Source organism: Salvelinus sp. IW2-2015, linkage group LG15 (assembly GCF_002910315.2).
Source record: "Salvelinus sp. IW2-2015 linkage group LG15, ASM291031v2, whole genome shotgun sequence".
Taxonomy (NCBI): domain Eukaryota; kingdom Metazoa; phylum Chordata; class Actinopteri; order Salmoniformes; family Salmonidae; genus Salvelinus; species Salvelinus sp. IW2-2015.
The window spans coordinates 943,427-957,550 of NC_036855.1; the positions used below are offsets into that span (position 1 = coordinate 943,427).

The 14,124-nt window shown below is 45.4% G+C and overlaps 1 protein-coding gene across 1 annotated transcript in view; it reads right to left on the reverse strand.

Moving 5' to 3' along the window:
• LOC111974732 (transmembrane protein 132C) overlaps positions 1–14,124 on the reverse strand; it is a 108,609-nt gene that overhangs the window by 44,602 nt on the left and 49,883 nt on the right. The gene's annotated exons all lie outside the window — the stretch shown is intronic.

Sequence of the window (14,124 nt, forward strand, 5' to 3'; positions counted from 1 at the left end):
TAACCTTCACCATCAGAGAATATAGCCTCGTTGGCCTGGTCTCTCTTCCTCTCACCTGTGCCATCTTAACCTTCACCATCAGAGAATATAGCCTCTTTGGCCTCGTCTCTTTTCCCGCCACCTGTGCTTACAAAAAAATGTGCTGCTCAACGGGCGAAGGGAAATGAGTGATACAATTAATCACCCGCACTCATTTGACCTGACACTTTGTGCAATTGCTTGTTAGAACATGAATCATGACACAAATGTACCAGTCAGCCACGGCGCTCAGCACACTAAAATGATGTTGCATTTATATTTGATAAGAATTGATCAACTATTGATTGCATACCAACCCCCGTGTTTTTTATAGTCACGTTGCGTTTATGATTGTGCTTGATATGTGATCTTATGTGATCTATAGAGATGTTAAACACCCAGTCGTCGTTGTGAGATCTGGGTCCATAGTCATAAAGCATCACAGAGTAGGAGTGTGCTCATCTGAGATCAGGTCATCCCCCTTTCTCTCGTTCATTAAGATTAAAAGTTTCATAAACTGATCTTAGTTCAGCGCTTCTAGTCTGAGAGCTTTACGAATACACGCACAGATATTCTGTACGTAACCTACACTCTTAGAAAAAAAGGGTTCTTCGGGGTTCTATGGAAAGATGTGGCTGGCTATAATTTTGTCATTTGTTACAACAGATTTACAGAAGATGCAGTGATAAGGAAATAAGGGGACGATGAGGATGGTCTCTAAAAGATCGTGACGCTAGGAGTTACATTATGTATCTATCTACTGAGAACACCAGTCATTTATTATGAATATGACCTTTAAACTGGAGATGGTTGTTCTAACATAGGCTTTTATATTACGCTACAATTTATGAAATATGACCTTGATATGAAACCATATCCGCAGCGGATGAAAGTGGCAAAATGGGTATAGATTCTCTTTGGGATGTATTTATTGCTAAGAGAAGAACATTTGGGCATCCCCTTTTTATTTTATTTATTTTTCATTATCCAATATGGCCGCCAATACTGAATCAGATTTTGGAAAGGTGATATTACTGTTGGATTTTTTGTTGACATATATTTGTGTATTTGTGAGTAGGTGGTAGTGGACCACTCTTCAACAATATGCTATTGTATTTCATAGGTAAAATGTCTAAAGTGGCAGAAATGTCCTGGAAACACAAGAAATCTCCCTGTAAACCACTTGAGTTTTGTTGAACTAGCTACTTTCTTGAGACCAGCGCTAAATTCACTTCTACCTCTTTTGTTGTTGAGAAAGTAGCCAGTTTCACCACGATCACAGAACATCTCAATGCTGACCAAATACCTGTGCTGCCTTTTGACCAACCACTGTTGGCTGTTGCAACATGTGTTCAGTGGAGCTTTCCTAAGGCTTATGGAGAGTAAATGTCTGTGGTTATGGTTGGTGGACTGCACATAGAGGTGGTCCTATGGCTCACAATAGGACACATTTTGGATGGCTCAGGTTGGACAGCTGCCTTGTGTGAGGCAGCACACTAAAACAGGCAGCTTGACTAAAACAACAGTCATCTTGAAGGAAGCTTGACTAAAACCACAGTCATCTTGAAGGAAGCTTGACTAAAACCTCGGGCCAACAGTCATTCAAGTTGCTTCTGCTTTTCATTATCAAAGATACGTGGAAAGATGATTGGCTGTTGGAAGTCCAAATGCACTTATTTTGATTGCTTGGAAAGCAAACAACGACTCAGAGGTATCCAACCTTTCCATTTCTGCAACATTGTTTCTTGAATTTCAAAGACTTGTAAGTGATTTTTGTCCGTGTACAACAGAACTAGAGAATGTTGGTCTTCATGTTGAAAATAGAGGCCTTTGTCTAATAACCTAGTTCTTTGCACTGGACAGAAACAAACTACGCAAGGGGGATTCCTAGCCACATTTGAGACGATTGAAAGCTCTACCAAGCTAAGAAATCTCAGACATCGAGTTCTGCCAAAAACACAAGACAACTACTCATGCATGACGCCTTCTACAAGCCCGATGAGCAAAACTTGAGCTGGTAAAAAGCGTATAGGGGGAGCAATTTCTAGTCTAACGAGAACCCTACTGTCTTTCTGGAGATGGATGGTAGCAGGACCTGAGCATGTTCCCCTCAGCCCTATGTTCCCTCACCGGCCTATGTTCCCTGGGGCCCTATGTTCCCTCAGCCCTACTGTTTCCCTTCAGCCCCTATGTTCCCTCAGCCCTATGTTCCCTGGGGGGCCCTATGTTCCCTCAGTCCCTTATGCTCGTGCCCTCTGGGGGGCCCTATGTTCCCCTGGGGGGCCTATTGTTCTCTCAGCCCTATGTTCCCTCAGCCCTATTTTCCCTCAGCCCTATGTTCCCTGGGGGGCCCTATGTTCCCTGGGGGGCCCTATGTTCCCTGGGGGGCCCTATGTTCCCTCAGCCCTATGTTCCCTCAGCCCTATGTTCCCTCAGCCCTATGTTCCTTCAGTTATATTGTATAAACCAGGGATGGAGGGGGCTGGGCCTGATCGCTGTAGATTCCTACCCACCTGCACCCTCTTCTTATTTTGATGCCAAAATCCTTGATGGAGCTGTCATTGTCCATTCCTTGCCTACCCACAAAGTTTTCACATTTGGTGAATATGGCAGTAGTGTCTTCCTGTCTTAAGTATTAGCATTAGTTGAACAACTGCAATAGAATCGATAGAGTAGCAAAGTTGATCATCTAAAAGTCTCAACGAGATAGAAGCAAGGAAGAGGCGTCCGAAAGAAAGTTGGGAGACAATCAAGCTTCAATGTCAATCTTCTGACTTTCTCAGAAACCCTAATAACAAAACAGGAGCTTTTCAAAATGTTGACACCGAAGGTGTGTGCCAATGAATCTGAAGATAGAAAAGAGATCTATGTTACAGTTGATGAGTCTGCGGTCTCAAAGCGCTCTCGGGACATTTATTCCCAGAATGTGCCGATGAAGAGGCAGACACAAGAGTATGCCTTCATCTTAAAGATGCCCTTCAAAAGGGTGCACAGACCATTATCATTCAAATAGTGGATTGTCCTCTTTGCTGGGCAGTTCTTCCATTTTAACCAAGGATTACCCAACCATAAAGCTGTGGATTGCTTTTGGTGTGGGTAAAAACTACCAGGATATTTGTGTCAACACCATCTACGAGAATCTTGGAATGCACAAGAGTTTGGCTTTGTCAGGCTTCCACACATTCACATGTTGTGATACAACCTCACCGTTTCAAGGAATGGTCAAAATACAGCTTGGACTGCATGGAAGTCATGACTGAGACCTTCATTTCCATGGCAGCTGAACCATTTCAACCCCTTGATCTGGATTGGTCCACTTTCACATTTGCTTGAGAGATACACCTGTGTTCTCCATGACAAGACAACCAGCTTGAGAGATACACCTGTGTTCTGTATGACAAGACAACCAGCTTGAGAGATACACCTGTGTTCTCCATGACAAGACAACCAGCTTAGATATTGTCAATGATCTGATGGAGGATATATTTTCCTAGAGGTCATTCTAGATGGAGAAATCAAATCAAATCAAATGTATTTATATAACCCTTCTTACATCAGCTGATATATCAAAGTGCTGTACAGAAACCCAGCCTAAAACCCCAAACAGCAAGCAATGCAGGTGTAGAAGCACGGTGGCTATAAAAAAAACTCCCTAGAAAGGCCAAAACCTAGGAAGAAACCTAGAGAGGAACCAGGCTATGAGTCCACTTCTGGCTGTGCCGGGTGGAGCCTATAACAGAACATGGCCAAGATGTTCAAATGTTCATAAATGACCAGCATGGTCAAATAATAGTAATCACAGTGAACAAGTCAGGGTTCCATAGCCGCAGGCAGAACAGTTGAAACTGGAGCAGCAGGGGAGCAGCAGGGGAGCAGCAGGGGAGAAGCCCCCCCCCCGCCTCCAGTCAGTGTACCAAACAAGCATTTGGTCAACAAGTCTGAATTGGAACCTTCACCAGAAAGATTTGGATGAGCTAATACAGTTGATTCCTGGACATCTTTGTGGACACTCTTACCAGAGGCTGACAAAGCCTACAAAAACCTCCCGAGGTATGGCTGCTAAAGTGAGCCCCTCTGTTCTCAGGAAGTGTAGATTCCAGGATGCTAGGTTATCATGCACTGCCTTATGCCATTGTGCTGGAACATGTAAATCAGGGCCGTAAGACTTTCATTTTCTCCACTAATCAGAATTGAAGGAATACCTTTGATGTATTATTACTTGATTTCATGTTTTTTTTATTGTTGAAAATGTCACTTAATAAAGGTATTTTAAATGACTCCAATGGTGGCCATTTTGAATTCCGTTTCCTGGTTATTTTTTTAATGAGCACCCCTTCTAGAATGTTTTCATATCACCTGAGGAATGTTTGTACCAAATGCCATGCTTATATCTGCTCCATAATCTTTTTTACGACTATAAGGAGGGTAGCATGTAAAGCCTGTCAGAGTCCATGTGAGTGTAACCTCAATTATGTTATATACAACCAACCACACTGTGGATCAGCAGCTTTATTAAATGTTAGGAACACTGACACTAGGCTCTTGGCAGTCCTGAGATAATAACATCTTCAATAATGGGGAACAAATCTTACAAAAGTGATCATTGACGTGATTCAACATGTCCTCTGACAATACGTGATCAATCCTATTCTCAGTAACTGACAGCAGCATTAGAAAACTACTCAGCTACAATGGAATGACATCTGTCGTATTCACAAGCAATCTCTTTTTTTTTTAAACAAAATCTGCAGTTCAAACAATAACAAACAAACCGCTGTTTTGGTAAACAAGCGGAGGGATGTAGTTAGAGAAATGGGTAACAACTTTCCAGTTGATAGACAGAACTATGAATACATGGACTGACCATCCATGAGAGTAACATTTTAAGTCTAACCATGATTTGAGGCTTTACAGTGTTTTTTTTATATATTTTTTTTACATTAACACTGTTTACAAACAAAGGAGTAAAACAAGCTTCTGATGGGTGTGACAGCTGAATTGAACCCATGACACATTTATAAGTTATATTATTCAAGGATATACGTGTATATATAATTAATTTAAAAGTAAAAATAAGACTGTTTAGACCAGGCTGCTGCATCCAGACTGTTTAGACCAGGCTGCTGCATCCAGACTGTTTAGACCAGGCTGCTGCATCCAGACTGTCTCTAACCAGGCTCTTACATCCAGACTGTTTAGACCAGCTGCTACATCCAAACTGTTTCAGAACCCAACTGTTTGCACTGCTGCATCCAAGACTGTTTAGACCCAGGCTGCTGCAATCCAGAGTTTAGACCAGGCTGCTACATCCAGACTGTTAGACCAGCTGCTCATCCAGACGTTTTAGACAGGCTACTTACATCCCAGACTGTTTAGACCAGGCTGCTATCATCCAGACTGTTTAACCAGGCTGCTACATCCAGACTTTTAGACCAGGCTGCTGCATCCAAGAGTGAGGTTGTTTAACTTTTAATAACGAAAGGACAAGTTTAAATGTCGAGAAGACAACGAGCTGGGTAAGACGATAGGGACCATTTTATTAACTGAGGACTGGTAAGACGATAGGGACATTTATGGACTAAGACTTGGGCTGAAGCGGTAAAGACGATAGGAGACATTACTTATAGCTGTAACGATAGGAACATTTATTGTAGACATTACTGGTAAGACAATAGGGGACATTTATACTGAAAGCTGGTAAGACGAGTAGGGACATTTGATACTGACGAGTGGTTAAGCGATAGGAGACATTTATTGGTAAGGACATTACTGGTAAACAATAGGGACTTATACTGAGAGCTGGTAAGACGATAGGACACTTTATGTAAGCATTACTGGTAAGACAATAGGACATTTATACTGAGGAGCTCGGTAAAGACGAATAGGGACATTATGTGATAGGACATTACTGTATAGACAATAGGGGACATTATACTGAGACGCTGTAAACATAGGACATTTATACTGTAGGAGCTGTTAAGACGGATAGGTACATTTATACTGAGAGGCTGCTAAAATTAGGGGACATTTAGCGGTAGCGAGGAGTAACTGTAAGACATAGGACATTTATTGGTAGGACATTTATGGTAAGCGATTATGGACATTTATACTGAGAGCTGTAAGACGATAGGGACATTATACTGAGGAGCTGGTAAGACATAGGACATTTATACATAGAGCGAGTAAGACGATAGGGACATTATACTGAGGACTGGTAAGACGATAGGGACATTTATACTGAGGAGCTGGTAAACGATAGGACATTTATACTAAGGAGCTGGTAAGACATAGGGACAATTTTATACTAAGGAGCTGGTAGACGATAGGACATTATCTGAGGGTAAAGGGACACTTGACTGAGAGTAAGACGATAGGACATTATACTAAGGAGCTGGTAAGACTATAGGGACATTTATACGAGGACTGTAAACATAGGGACATTTACTGGAGTGGTAAGACGATAGGGACATTTATACTAAGAGCTGGTAAACGATAGGGGACATTTATTGGTAAGGGACTATTTACTGGTAAGACGATAGGGGACTTTATACTATGAGAGCTGTAAGACGATTATTGAGGACATTTATGACTGAGGAGCTGTTAATGACGCATAAGGACATTTATACTGAAGGAGCTGGTAAGACGATAGGGAGCATGTATACTGAGGAGCTGTAAGACGATAGGGGAATTTATACTGAGGACTGGTAAGACGATAGGGACATTTATACTGAGAGCTGTAAGACGATAGACATTTATTGGTAAGGAATTACTGGTAGACGATAGGACATTACACAGGAGCTGCGGACATTTTACGCATCTTTGACTAGGCATGGCGTAAATAAAAGTACAGGCTTTGTTGCGGCAATACTTTCAATATAAAGAAAAGTCGCAAAAGTTGTGTGTCTCATTAAAGATGTCTAACAAATATAATATTATATTATTATATTTATAAGACTAATTGGGTTTTCTGCTAGTGCTGACGCCTCTCAGCCCATAGCCGAGCCAGGCAAGTGAGTGAAACCACCATTACTGCATCACGTATCTGATCAGAGTGACGACGGCTCTGAGGACATTTAGTGCACAGTCTATGGCTCATTGTGTGCGACTGATGATGCGCTAATGCATATGCAAAGAGCCGTTAATGCTCGTGGGATGGACGGGAGAGAGAGCGCATCGGCCAGGTGCCAGGGGACAAGGTCCATTCGCCGCAAGAGTGGTGACAGGATGAAGGTCCAGTCGGGAGTCATTTCGATTAGAAATTAACATCTCTTTTCCGAACACTCTGTGAATTACGGTCAGGCCGGACTTGTGGCACGTCAAAATTGAGCAGGTGGATTTCTCTGCATAGGGGGGGGGGGGGTATACAGCCAGGGATCACAATCAAAGGCACTACTTAACCCTTTAAGAGCATGTGTTAGGACTGCAAAATAATTAAGGACTAATTAGTTATTGATTCAAGGCCGTAACGTTTATAGGGGTTACAGCATTTGGGGCATCAAGTTTTGCATGACAATCTCACCCTCTGTCCTGTCATAGGCTTTCAAAGTAATTCCAACTCATAAATGATTCTCCCAGTCAAGGACAAACAAATAACTCTTTATTATCTCTTTAACGTTACATGTTACCTGAGCGGGAAGGGAAAGAGAGAAAGAGAACGCGAGACAGATAGATAAAGAGAGCGATAAAGAGAGAGAGAGACAGAGAGAGAGAGGGGAAAAGAGAGAAAGAGTTACAATTGTTACAACACATAATATGACATTTGAAATGTCTTTATTCTTTTGGAATTTCTGAGTGTAATGTTTTTACTGTTCATTTTTATTGCTTATTTCACTTCTGTTTTTTATCTACAGTACTTCACTTGCTTTGGTAATGTTAACATATGTTTCCCATGCCAATAAAGCCCCTTGAATTGAATTGAATTGAGAGAGAGCGAGAAAGAGAGCGAGAGAGAGAGGGAGGGAGAAAGGGAGGGAGAGAGATAGCGAGAGAGAGAGGGAGGGCGAGAGGGAGGGAGAGGGATAGGACAGTGGCTGACATGACACATTATAAAGGTGGCATAGAAAACTGCAATGTCATACATCATCACAGGGTGTTGCTCTCTTACTGTAATCTAGCAGCTCATTCTACATTTGTGATGACACAATTCTCTCTATTCTCATTGGCTAGAGAATCGCATGTGGCATTAGACAATGTTGGTGTCATGAAGATATCAGTGTTATGACACTATTTATATTTTCATCAGATAAATCCACTTTTCAGAACATTTCATTTGAATAGAAGTTTTAACGTTTTGATGGTTTAGCCTCTTTTTGCCCAGGCTATCCTTGAACGTCATGGACATAAATAGGTAGGTAAATACTGGACAGCGTAAACAAAAACCAGAAACGATGATGGTTGGTAACCTTAAGCCTTCACACACTGTTTGTGATGTTGGCGTGTGAATGACCGTGTCAGGACTGGGGAGGAAGCAGACCCAGGAAGCAGAACCAGGAAGCAGACCAAGCCTTCTCTATTTATAAGCCTATTAGGAGCTAAACCCGAGTGGGCCAGAGAGGGGCAGGTACCGCATCTGTCTCTAATCCACTTCACCATTCATTTACTTTCTGCCCCAGCCAGCCACCTGGGTTCTGGTAACTTTCTAATCTGTCTAAGGTTTGATTGAGTTACAGTGAAGTAAGGTCATCCTGTCCTCATCAGGTGGGGTTCTGACTGTACGGAGCTGCATGGGCCACTAGCTGATGGCCAAATGTGCCCTGTCTCCTGCACCTGTACCCCTAGAACCCCTATTTCCCCTCTCTTTATTTTTCTCGCTTTCCCTCCCCTGCTTACCTCTTTCCTCCCGTGCCCTTACATCCTGTCCTTTGCTATCCCCCCCCCCCCCCCCCTCACACACACACATCACACACCGCGACAAGGACTCTCAATCAGATGGACAACCAGAGACGTGTCAAACTCAGTGTCTTCTTTATTAAATGACACGGGAGGAAGGGAAGAAAAAATATCAATTTCAATCCTTTTTGTTTTGTGTCTCTAGCCACTCTTCCCCCTTTCCACACTCTTCCCTTCCACCTCTTCCGCCTTTCCCCTTTGTGTCTTCACCTCCCCACCTCTTCCCCTTAACACACACCCTTCCTTTTCTGTTCTTCTTCTTTGCAAATTCAATTACCAGACTCGTGGACATTCCTGGGAGGAAATCTTCACACGAGCCAATTATGGCACTAACCTTATTGCAATGGCAGTTAATGTGGCAACTGTTGAATAGGAGATTTCAATGGTAAGCCTGCGTGATTTTCGCCACTGACAAATGTATTTGCTTTATTAAGGCATCAGCACTTGTTATTTGCTTTATTAAGCCATCAGCACGTTTATTTGCTTTATAAGACATGAAACCCGTTTATTTGCTTCAATCATGCAACATCAGCACTTCTCTCTTTGTGTGTGGTGGCAACGCTGAGGTATGTGGGTAATGAGCCCAAGTACTACTTGTTTCTCTGCTCCCCTCCTGTCCCCTCTCTGTTTTCCTCCTCGCCCTCCTGTCGGCCTCCTGTTTCTCTCTCCGCTCCTGTCCCTCTGTTCTCCTCTCCCTCTGTCCATCCTGTTCCGTCTCTTCGCTTTTGCTCCTCTCCCCTCCTGTTCCCTGCTTCCCCTCTGTTCCTCTCTCTCCCTCTGTTTCCTCCTCTCCCCTCCTGTTCTCGCTCATCCTCCTGTTCCCTCCTCTCCCCCTGTGTTCCTCTCATCCCCTCCTGTTCCCTCTCTCTCTTCCCTCCTGTTCCTCCTCCTCTCCCCTCCTGTTCCCTCTCCTCCTGTTTCTACTCTCCCTCTTTCCCTCTCTTCCTTCCTGTTTCCTCTCTCCCTCCTGTTCCTCCTCTCCCTCCGCCATCCTTCCTGTTTCCCTCCTGTCCTCTCCTCCTCCCTTGGTTTTCCTCTCGCCCTTGTTCTCCTCTCCCCTCTGTTTCCTCCTGTCCTTCTGTCCTCCTCGTCCCTCCTGTCCCTCTCTCCGTTCCTCCTCTCCTCCTTCCTCCTGTTTCCTCTCGCCCTCGTCCTCTGCCCGTCTCATCTCTGTTTCCTCTCTCTCCCTCCTGTTTTCGCTCTTCTCTCCTCCTGTTCCCTCTCGCTCCTTCCGCCTGTTTCCTCCTCTCCTCCCTCCTGTCCTCTCCTTTTCCCTCTTCCTCCCTCTCTGTTTCTTCCTCCTCTGCCCTCCTGTCCGTCTCTCGCCTCCTGTTCCTCTCTCCTGTTCGCTTCCCTCGCTCGTCTCGCTCTGTCCTCCTCTTTTCCTCCTGTTCCCCCTCTGTCCCCTGTTTCCTCTCTCTTGTCCTCTGTTCCCCTCTCCCCTCTGTTCCCTCCCCTGTTTCTCCTCTCGCTCCTGTCCCTCCTCTCCCTCGTTTCCTCCTCTTCGCTCTCTTCCCTCCTTCTCCCTCCTCTGTCCCTCCTGTTTCTCCTCCTGTCCCTCCGTTTCTCTCTCCTCGCTGTCCCGTCCTGTTTCCTTCCTCTCCCTCTGTCCCCTGTCCCTGTCCTGTTTCCTCTCCTCCTCCTGTCCCTCTGTTTTCCTCCTCTCGCCCTCGTCCCTCCCTGTTTCCTCTCTTGCCGCTCCTGTCCCTCTGTCCTCTTTCCTCCTCTGTCCCCTCCTGTTTCTCTCTCCGCCATCCTGTCCCCTCTGTTTCCTCCTCTCCCCTCCTGTCCCCTCTCCTCCTGTCCCTCTGTTTCTCTCTCCCCTCCTGTTCCTCTTCCTCTTCCTCCTGTTCCTCTAGCTCCCCTCTGTCCCTCCTCTCCCGTCCTGTCTCCTCCCCTTTCCTCCTCCCTCCCTTGTTCACCCCTCCCTCTCCCTTCCTTCCCCCTCTTTCCCCTCCTGTCTCCTCTTCTCTCCTCCCCTCTAAGTGTTCTTTCTTTCTCCCTTCTGTTTCCTCCTCTCTTCTCCTCCTTTCCCCTCTATCCCCTCCTGTCTGCTCTTGTCTTCCGTCTCTTCTGTATATCCTGTCTCTCTCTCCTTCTCCCTCTTCTTCCTCCTCCTCCCCTCTTCTCCTCCTCTAACTTGCTCTCCTTCCTCTCCCCTCTGTTTCTCCTTCGCTCCTTCCTCTCCCTCCTGTCCACCTCTCCTGTCCTCTGTCCTCTGTCTCCGTCCCACTTCCTGTCTCTCTCCTCATGTCCCTCTGTCTCTCCTGTCCCATGTGTTCTCCTGTTCCCTCCTTCCCTCCTGTCCTCCTGTCTCCTCCTGCCCATGTTCTCTCTGTTCCCTCTGTCCCTCTCTGTCTCCATGCTGTCTCATCCTGTCTCCTCTCCCTCCTGTCCTCCTGTCTCCTCCTGCCCATGCTGTCTCCTCTGTCTCCTCTCCCCTCTCTGTCCTCCGTCCTGTCTCCTCCTGCCGCTGTGTTCCTCTGTCCCCCTCCTGTCTCCTCCTGCCTCCATGCTGTCTCTCTCTGCCCCATGCTGTCTCCTCCTGTCTCTCTCTCCCTCCTGTCCCCTCTGTCTCATCCTGCCCATGCTGTCTTCCGTCCCTCCTCTCCCTCTTTCCTGCCAATGCTGTCCCTCTTTTCCTCTCTCTCCCCTCCTGTCCCCTCCTGCCCCTCCTGTCTCCTCCTCTCCCTCCTGTCCCTCTGTTTCTGCCCCATGCTGTCTTCTGTCCCCTTTCTCCCTCCTGTCCCTCTGTCTCCTCTGCCCATGCTGTCCCCTTCCCTCCTCTCCCCTCCTGTCCCTCCTGTCCCTCCCTGCGTCCTCTGTCTCTCCTGTCCTCTTCTCCTCCTGTCCTCTCTGTCTCTCTGCCCCATGCTGTCCCTCCTGTCTCTCCTTCCCATGCTGTCCCTCCTCTCCTTTGTCCTCTTTCTCCCCTGCCCTCTCTGTCTCTCCTCCTCTCCTCCCTCTCCTCTCTCCTCTTGTCCCCTCCTGTACCTGCTGGAAACCTGACCTACACATACTGCTGTGTCACATCAGGAATCACGTATAGCATCCCTAAATAACAAACTACACAGAACGCACACGAACTCACATATAATCCCTCTTCCTAACGGGGGGGGGGGGGGGGGGGGGCTGTCATCAAGGAGGAGATACACAAGATAAAGGGACATGTCTAATGGGGTGACGATAAGACCATTGCAACATGTTTTTACTTTCAAGTGACGCTAGAGGTTCATCTTGGCCATTCAGAAATCCCAAACACAAACAGGGTTAACTGAAAAAGCTAGGTGAATCAGGTAGATGCTAAACATTTGGTGTTTTGGGGCTAGATTCAATCGGTTCTGCCTCAACACGTGATTACCGACAACTGCAGAGCAGTTTCATTGCTTTTATTTAGGCGATGTGTGAGGTGTAACTGCAAATCAGCAAACGCTTCCTGGCGTTTTACAAAAAATACCATGCAGCCTTGTTACAAGTTTGAACACGGGGATGTGTATTGTAATCTACACCATGATTAGGAATGTGTATTGTAATCTACACCATGATAAGGCTGATAGAAATTAATTTCTGTTTTTGAATGATTTTCAATTTAAGTGTCATTATTTGTATATAGCCTAGACCTTCTCGTTCTGAACTTCTAATGCAAGTGGGACGGGTGTGGCTTTGTGATGACCACACAAGCAGCCGCTCACCGATTTGACAGCTCTAACGCAGTTACACCTCCAACACCGCCAAAACACCAGCTATGTGGGTGTCGGCTATCGCCAGTTAACACTTGATCTGATTGAATCTAGGCCTTTATTTTGGTGATACACAGGTCAGGGAGACAGTCGGTCCCACTCCTCTAGATTCCCCACCAGACCTGGGTTCTGCCTTTGATTGAGCCTGCCTGCACTGTCCAATGAGCGGGGTTTGTACGTTTGGGACTATTCTATTGAATGTTGCACCACCAGGCTTCCTCAAGCAAGTGCAGATAAAGTATTCATAAGAAAACTAATACTATTTGATCCCAGGCCAGGTCGGCTCCATACACAGGTTTCAGTGGTACACCAGCCTTGTGCAGATTGGCCTAGCGTATATAGGTTCATAGGGGAAAGCCCTGGCTTCCACTCCTTTTTACAGTTGTGAGATGATCTGACTTCCAAACAACACTGTCAAAATAACTTTCTTACTGTCTGCCTACCTGGAAAAGGCTTCAGGGAGCTATTGTCATATCTAGGTTAAAGGTGTGCATTGGCTTAACCTGAAGGGAATTCCTGTCAGATTGGCTGTCAACAGAGCAAGCTGGAGATTTTACATGTGGGCCTTCCCAGTCACGAGAGAGTGACAGCAAAGCTGCCTGTCTGCTTCTGATTCACTTCCTGCCAAAGTGTTGGAGATATAACATAACACAACTCTGGAGGTTTCTGATATGAAACAGACAGGGCCTGAAACAGTTGCTCCTGGCGTTAATTACACTTTCTGTGGTCGTCGTTTGTATCACTGATATGGAACGAGCTCCCGCGGTTCCACTATTCCATGGTTCCACGGTTCCAGCGTATTGATCGTATTTAAACAACACCTTGCTCCATGTTATAGGAAATTGCCTTGATATTGAATGTGTCAGAGTAATGGTTTTTGTTTTGGCCCTTGGCTGAGGGCCAAGGCATTAGGAGTCAATCTTTTAGATGCCACTTTGTCTGTTTCGAACGCTAGCGACAAATAGTGTAATTCAACGGGCTAAGCTGTGCATAATCAGGAGGTATAGTACTAGCACCTTTATCAAAAAAAACAGACTGTATTACGTCTTGACTTTACAACTCTCTTTATCTAATTCAACAAACACAAGAGATGAATACTGCTTCCACATAATAACTGCCTAATTATGGAAATGTAGAACGAATTAGCAACAAACTCTGTTTAGCAACTGAGAGCAGCTGAGAGCTATTTGTTGAGAGCAACCTTCATTTCCTCAGTTTCTTTTGTAGGATTGTATTTCTGCTCCACGTGTCCTTGCATTAGCAGACTTTAGTGCATGGACATCTGTGTTTCGACAGGAAAGGTTTATGCAAACAACTTAGCCAATGTATTAATGTGGCAGAGGACATCACTGTGCTTGCTCAACAGCCTAACTTCCTTCACTGTCCCCTTACTAACTTCAAACTAGTCATCCTTCGCTTCGCAAACCGGAAAAAGATACCGAATCTTTAGCGTGACTGAGGTTAAGGTACAATCTAT